Here is a 6,972-nt window from a genome sequence, read left to right as displayed (position 1 = left end):
TGGCTACTTCTGAGGCAAAACTGTCAGCCTCATCTGAGCATGAAATTGCTATTTTTGCGGGTTGCTTCTTGGCCTCTTCAGGTCACACAGTGCAATCATATTTTCTGCCCACCGTGGGATGCGCTGCAGTTCGGGGCATGCTCATCCGATACAGAAATAACCCCATCCCTGCTTGGTTTTTACAGATCCCTTTTTCCAAAACGCCCAGCCATGGAAGATTGCTCTGAGCCTGGTCGTGGTCGCTCTGGTCGTGCTCTTTATGATCACCCTTTATCTATTTAAAACTAAAGGTAATGCGGCCCCGGGGGAAAGGTTGACTGGAAAGTTTTATAATATTTAACAGCCTCCGTTTTTAAGGGATTGGTGTGTTTGGGAGGACACTGGAGCCTTGTGTCCATGTCCACATCTTGGAGCATGAAAGTGCAAAGTTCTCCTTTCTGGCAGGAAACACTGTTTTTCCATGCTACCCTACAACACATAAAGAATACAGAGGAATAAAGGGAATCCCTTATTTTTTACCAAAACAGCATGAAGTMCATGKGTSCTGTAGCCACCCAAGCACTTYCAGAGGCTTTTCCATGCTGCARGTGCTTTAATTTAGTACTTTAGTGTTCATTGGAAGCAGATATTACTAAAAAATATCAAAAAACCTAAAACTATTTACATTTCCTTTTTTTCTGCCATAGGAAAGCTCAAGGGAAACATCGGTAAGTTTTATCTCCTGGCTTGCAAAAATTGGAACATTTCCACAAAAACAAAGGGTCCACGGGGCACAGTTTTTTGAGGGGACRGCCGTGGGGAGGACAGTTGGGAGGCCAGTGGCTGTTTGGAAATATGAAATTACACTGCAATATTGGGGAGATTCATTTTGCGACAGAAAAACCGTGAGTGGGCGATTTGCCGAAGGGYGAGCTTTGCTTTGGCAAGGTCCCTCAGTGATACTCCCCACGAGTGCCCGTGCAAAAGTGACTGGTTTTGGTGGTAACACGTTCTTTTTTGTTTTACTTTTCAGCGACGCAGGTGGAGGAACTGCGTAAGTCTCTCTCTCCTTCTCCTCCAGGGTTCAATTCTTTGGGAAAACCCTCAGATATTTTTATTCCCTCCCCTTTCCCCGAGTGGCTGCCAATGCTTTTTTTTAGCACTCTCATATTAATTTCAGTACTGAAACAGTCTTGGAAAGCTAATGCTCTTGGGGAGCAGCTCATGGAAAACCGCTGTGTGTTTTGAATGCAATCCAAAATAAGAAAATATAGTAAAAATATAATATGAATATAAGAAATAGTAAGAAATAAGAAATAAGAAAATGCTATTGAAAGCTGGTTTGCATTCTCATTCAATGAATGAAAAAAACCCAAACGCTTGAGTTACTGGATTACTGAAAAAAAAAAAGTACATTGAGTTACTGACTTTTTTTTTATTGTTTCCATCCTGCAGTTCCCAAGAAATAACCCTTTAGCAATTAAATCTGAGCTCCTTCAGAATTGCTTCCAGCGGGGAAAATAAATGCGGTTTAACATAGCCGGTGTCTGTATGCAGCAATTCGGAGCAACCCTCACTCTTACGTTCCTTTAACTGGGAACCCCCCCAAAAAATTAAAGTGTGTCCAAAATGCTGCTTGGGCTGAGCCTGCCGCTGTCTTGGTGGCAGCAGGGTGCTGGAAACCCTGGGAAATCGGAGCGCTTCCTACACCCCGAAGGGCTTTGCCTTGCCCTACGGGGCACATCCCAGTCTGCATTCCATCCGTGCTGATCCATTTTTGTTTTTGTTGCTTTTCAGAGAAACAAGCCACAGCACTGGGTGAGTGCCGTTCTCCTTCCTACACAGCACTCTTCGCAGCAGGGTGATTCTCCTGTCTAGGTATTGTGTTTAGGGGTGGTTTTGCTTCTGTTTTCTTCCTTAAAGGCTGAGTTGCCATTTGTTTCAATTAGGCCTAGTAGGGGGTCATCTAGTACGGAGGCAAAAAAAAAATAGGAAAATAAAAAGAGAAAGAGAAGGAAAAAAGAAAAAAGTAAAACAGAAAAAAGAAAAAAGAAAGAGAAAAAAAAGAACAGACACAGACACAGACACAGACACAGACACAGAAAAAGAAAAAGAAAAAGAAAAAGAAAAAGAAAAAGAAAAANAAAAAGAAAAAGAAAAAGAAAAAGAAAAAAGAAAAAAGAAAAAGAAAAAAAAGAAAAAGAAAAAGAAAAGAAAAAGAAAAAAAGAAAAAGAAAGGTTTTATTAAATAGTACCTCAGGTTTTAGTACAGAACATCTGATGCAATGTAAGGATATAAAATAGGTAGATGCTTCCATTCCTGATAAACATAAGAAGCTCAATGAAAGATACATTCTTTTCCGGGAAAAGATGAGGGGCATCACTGAATTCCTGAAGTGAGAGGCAAAATCTTGAATTCATTTTAGGAACTGTATTTTTCCTGGTGTTTTTAAGCTATCCCCTGTAATCCTGCCATGCTAGCAAAACCTCACTTCTTCTCAAAGGCAGTATGTGCAGACCCCAAACACATGTGTGAATCCGGGCAGCACAATCAAATTCATACAAAATAGATGGAGCTGTCCCACAGCTTTAGACATTCAAGTTCTGAAGCTACTTGCTGGTGTTGTCATTACCCACAGCTAACCTCACACCACGAGCGTGTTCAGATAACTTCTCATCTGAGATTTTTCTTTTCTTCTTTGCTTTTCTTTTTCAAGTATGGAGAAGACATGCGATGCCTATAGAAGGTAATTAAAGTTCGGTCTTTCCAACCTCCTCACCTCTTGCATGCTCTGTTTCTGTAGACACATCAGTATTGGCTTTTCCTCTTTTCTCCATGTTAAACTCTTGGGTTTGAGATGCTGAACCGTCTTGCTTGCTTTAATCCCTTTGTGCTGGTTCCCCTCCCACAGGGACCCTGGTGCAACCAGAGAGGCTTTCACCAATCCCCAGTTTGCAGGAGAAAGCGTAACTCTGATTGGACAGTTGCACGGTCCCATTTCAGGGAAGTCTACAGAGTCCTCGTCCTCAGTGAGGAATGCTGCCTACACTTTAGAGATGTGGCGACTTCCCCAGGCTGCAGGTCTGATGATCATCTACTGCTCTCTCTGCTCAGCATGTTCTCTCTGCTTCGTGTTCAGATCCTCGTACAAATTCTGTGGCCTTGTGCAGCTTCTCAAATCCAGCCAGCTTTTACTTGCTGCCTTTTTCTTCTTCCTTTTGCAACCTCCATCAAGACCTTGCTTCCCAGGGCTGAGCTCTGCCCTGACTCCTTGACTCTCTCTCTCTCACAGTGGAGGTAACTCTGGATCCAGACACGGCCCGTTGCTACCTTGTCCTGTCTGATGACCGCAAAAGTGTGAAACGAGACAACCAGCCACAGGATGTCCCTGACATCCCTGAGCGGTTTAAGTTCTCATCCTGTGTACTGGGCCGTGAAGGCTTCACTTCAGGGAGATACTACTGGGAGGTGGAGGTGGAGGATGGGCAATGGGAGTTTCCAGAGAAAATGTGAGAAGGAAGGAGAGTATCGAGTTTAAACCGGAGGAGGGCATCTGGGCTGTGGGGCAGTGGGCAGGTCAGTTCCAAGCTTTTACCTTCCCTGAACGCACTGCATTTCCCGAGATCCAGGGTCTCAAACGGATCCAGGTATCCTTGGATTACAAAGAGGGATGAGTGGCATTTTTCAATGTTGATGAGGAGACTCCAATCTTCACATTTCCACTGCTTTCATTCAATGGGATAAGAATCCACCCATGGTTCTGGCTGGGACCTGGGATACGGCTCAAAATGTGGCCCTGACAATGGGAAGGGAGGAAAAGAAGACCTGTTTTTTCATCAGACCTCAGTACCTCACAGACTCACAGAAGGATTTAGATTGGAAGCAACTTGTGGGGGTCTCTACTGCCACCTACTGCTCAGAATAGGACTAACTTCAGAGCTAGCTTAGGGGGTGGTGAATTTTCAGAATCTCCAAGGGTGGACATCCCACCACCTCGCTGGACTTCTGTCTGGGGCTGCACTTCTTTCAAGGTGGAGGAAAGGGAGAATTACTCCCCGATGCTTGGTCAAAATTTCCCTGGTTGTGACTGTTGCCTTTCACCCTCACGCCTTCCTGTGTGAACAGCACTTCCTTAAAAAAAATGGCATGTCTTAAACAGGGAGAAGTTTGTAAATGCACTGAATAAAGTTACAACACTGAGATTTGTCTGTCTTTGAGTCTAGCACTAATGCCTGCGCCTAGGGCAGCTGTCTTCACTCCCTTTACAGCCAGTGGACAGTTGTAGGCATTTTGGGGAACACGGTTCCTCTTGTCCCCAACGAGACAGCTAAGGCACAGAGGTGGGATGTGCCCATGGATGTGCTTGTCCCAGGCCCTGGCTCCCGCACGAGCCCTGATGGCTAGTTCACTCATGTGCTGTAGATGTTTAATGGTCTGGAGAAGGAGCCCACCTTTGGTCCCTCAGCTTGAGGGAGGAACAGACGCATTTGACTACACCACTGAGAAGCCTGCAGCAGGCTCAGGGTCCCACATGGGCTGAAATAAAGCTGAAGAATTATACAATCATAGAATTGTGAGGTTGGAAAGGACCTCTGGAGATCTAGTCTGATCCTCAAGCAAGTGGCCCATACAGGGATCAAACCTAAAACCTTGGCATTTCTAGCACCGTGCTCTAACCAACTGAGCTAAGGAACCTCAAATGCCCAGGAAGCAAGGCATTTAAACTTGAGGGTTGTTTCCTGGCAATTCCAGATGACTTGGCTGTAGTGGAAGCTGCCACCTCCAATGGGAGCATATACATATCTGCTTCCTCTGAGGCAAGACATGTTTTCATACATCGGGAGGAGACCAAAGAAAAAAGCTCAGAGGTACCTTCAGGCCCTTTTGCCTTTCTCTCCAAGTCTGACCAGCACTTGAGAGTACTGCTCCCACACAGTTTCAGGATCACGTCTTGGGGTTTATTGAGATGCTGAGTGTTCGGATGGGACACAGAATGGAGAACTCCAGGCCTCCCTAAGTCAAGAAAGAGGGACACAACTTCCCCACCCAGGCAGGGTCATCTCTTGGCTGGGGTCAGCCCATCTCTTCCCTACTTGGTTTACTCAGCACCTTGTTCTTACTTGTCCCACACCATCCCCCATGCACCTCCTAAGGCCCACACAGCACCTTTGGCGCTTGTGTGGAAATAAATTCTGAAACAGAAGGAGAGGTTTTCAGTGAAAGTGGCCCCCTACAGGTGATCTCTGCAGGCACAGAATGGTGGGCTGTAGGCTGACCCATGGTCTTGGCAAGGTTGCCCAGGGGCTGTCCCTTGGAAGAGGTCTCACACTCCTCCTTGGAGCTGCACAGGCCTTGCTCTGGCTGCCACGACAGATGACCGTGTGTTTGTCACACCCCACGCAAGGCTGAAGGATTTGGGGGGGATCGTATGGAAGAGAGACAAACTAGCACCCAAAGCCAGCAGGACAAGGACAACCCTTTGTCTACACAGCTGATGGTCTACACCAGCTCTGCAGCTGGTTGCCTGGGCAGAAGTTATTGAGTTCTTGGGTTGCCGCCCTGCAGGGTGTTTGGGAAGAAGTGGCACAAGCATTTGTGAGGAAGGTCTTGGGGATCCACAAGTACACTGCAATGCATTTAGAGGGGAAAGTAAGAAAAACAGAGCCACTTGAGGAAGTAGTTTTACTGATTCCTGCAAGGAAAGGCAGGAGGCCGTGATATCAAGGTGGAAGACAACCAGCCTGCAATCTTTGTCCTAATCTAAGAGTAATCTGATACCAGGGGAAAAACCTGAGGATGCGGCTACTCAATCACTAAGTAAAAATATTGGAAAATGCTCTGCATGTGACTGCTGCTATCAGAATAATTCCTGATAATTACTAATTAATAATGGTTAATTCACAGAGCAAGTACTCATTGACACTGTTGGAACTACGCTCCCTCCTGTAGATGACAGAGTCACACAAATATCACTCGAATAAACGAGACTCATTCTTCAGACTAGCTTTCAGCAGGTGGATGTGGACACCAGGCTGTCCAAAAGAGGAAAGCAAAATGTGCCAGCGCTGCTTGAGGCAGCAGGAGGACATGTTGCCCTGCCWGAAACTGATCAACATTTCTTCAGCTCRTKGAGGAATCTCATGGGTTAAGGCCCTAGAAGGAAGGGCGGTGCAGGAGAGCTCGCTAGTATTCAAACATCACTTCCTGGCAAATCTCCAACAGAAGAACAAAGTACATACAATGTGGAAGAGGGGACAGGCTACTTGGTAGGATTATAAGACTGCTCTCAGAGTACATACAGATGCGACAAGGAAGGCTAAGGCCCATTTGGAATTAAGTCTGGCGAGGGAGGTCAAGGACAACAAGAAGGGATTCTTCAAATACATTTGTAGCAASAGGAAGACTGGGGAAAATGTGGGCCCGCTTCTGAATGGGTCGGGGGCCCTGGTGACAAGGGATACAGAGAAGGTAGAATTACTGAATGCCTTCTTGGCTTCAGTCTTCACTGCTAAGGGCAGCCCTCAAGAATCCCAGAGCCTGGAGACGAGAGAGAAAGCCTGGAGAAAGGAAGACCTTCCTTTGGTTGAGGAGGACAGGATTAGAGATCTTGTGGGCAAGCTTGACATCCTCAAATCCATGGGCCTGGACGGGTTTCCCCCATGAGTATGGAGGGAGCTGGCGGATGTTGCCTGGCCACTCTCCATCATCTTGGAAAGGTCCTGGAGAACTGGAGAGGTGCCTGGGGACTGGAAGAAAGCCAGTGTCACTCCAGTCTTCCAAAAGGGCAAGAAGGAGGACCCAGGCAACCATAGGCTGCTCAGCCTCACCTCCATCCTTGCTCCTGCCGACTCTCCCTCTCACCATGTAGATGTTTGGGACAAGCACTGAGGTGGTCTTTCTCGAGATTACCATCGGCTCAGTCTGTTTGTAAGTATCTACTAATAAACCGCTTGCTACTGAAGAATCTTTGTGTGTGTGTGTGTGTGAGTTTG

At 46.4% G+C, this 6,972-nt stretch overlaps 1 pseudogene; it reads left to right on the top strand.

Annotated features, from left to right (window-relative positions):
* The window catches only part of LOC146586857 (butyrophilin subfamily 1 member A1-like), a 5,768-nt pseudogene extending 1,988 nt beyond the window's left edge, over window positions 1–3,780 (top strand).
* The last annotated feature ends 3,192 nt before the right edge of the window (window positions 3,781–6,972 follow it).

This window comes from Rhea americana, unplaced genomic scaffold, assembly GCF_003343005.1.
Source record: "Rhea americana isolate MKP2758 unplaced genomic scaffold, rheAme1 scaffold_640, whole genome shotgun sequence".
Lineage (NCBI taxonomy): Eukaryota > Metazoa > Chordata > Aves > Rheiformes > Rheidae > Rhea > Rhea americana.
Note: the sequence above shows the minus strand (reverse complement) of the source record. Positions and strands in the feature narration are given on the sequence as shown.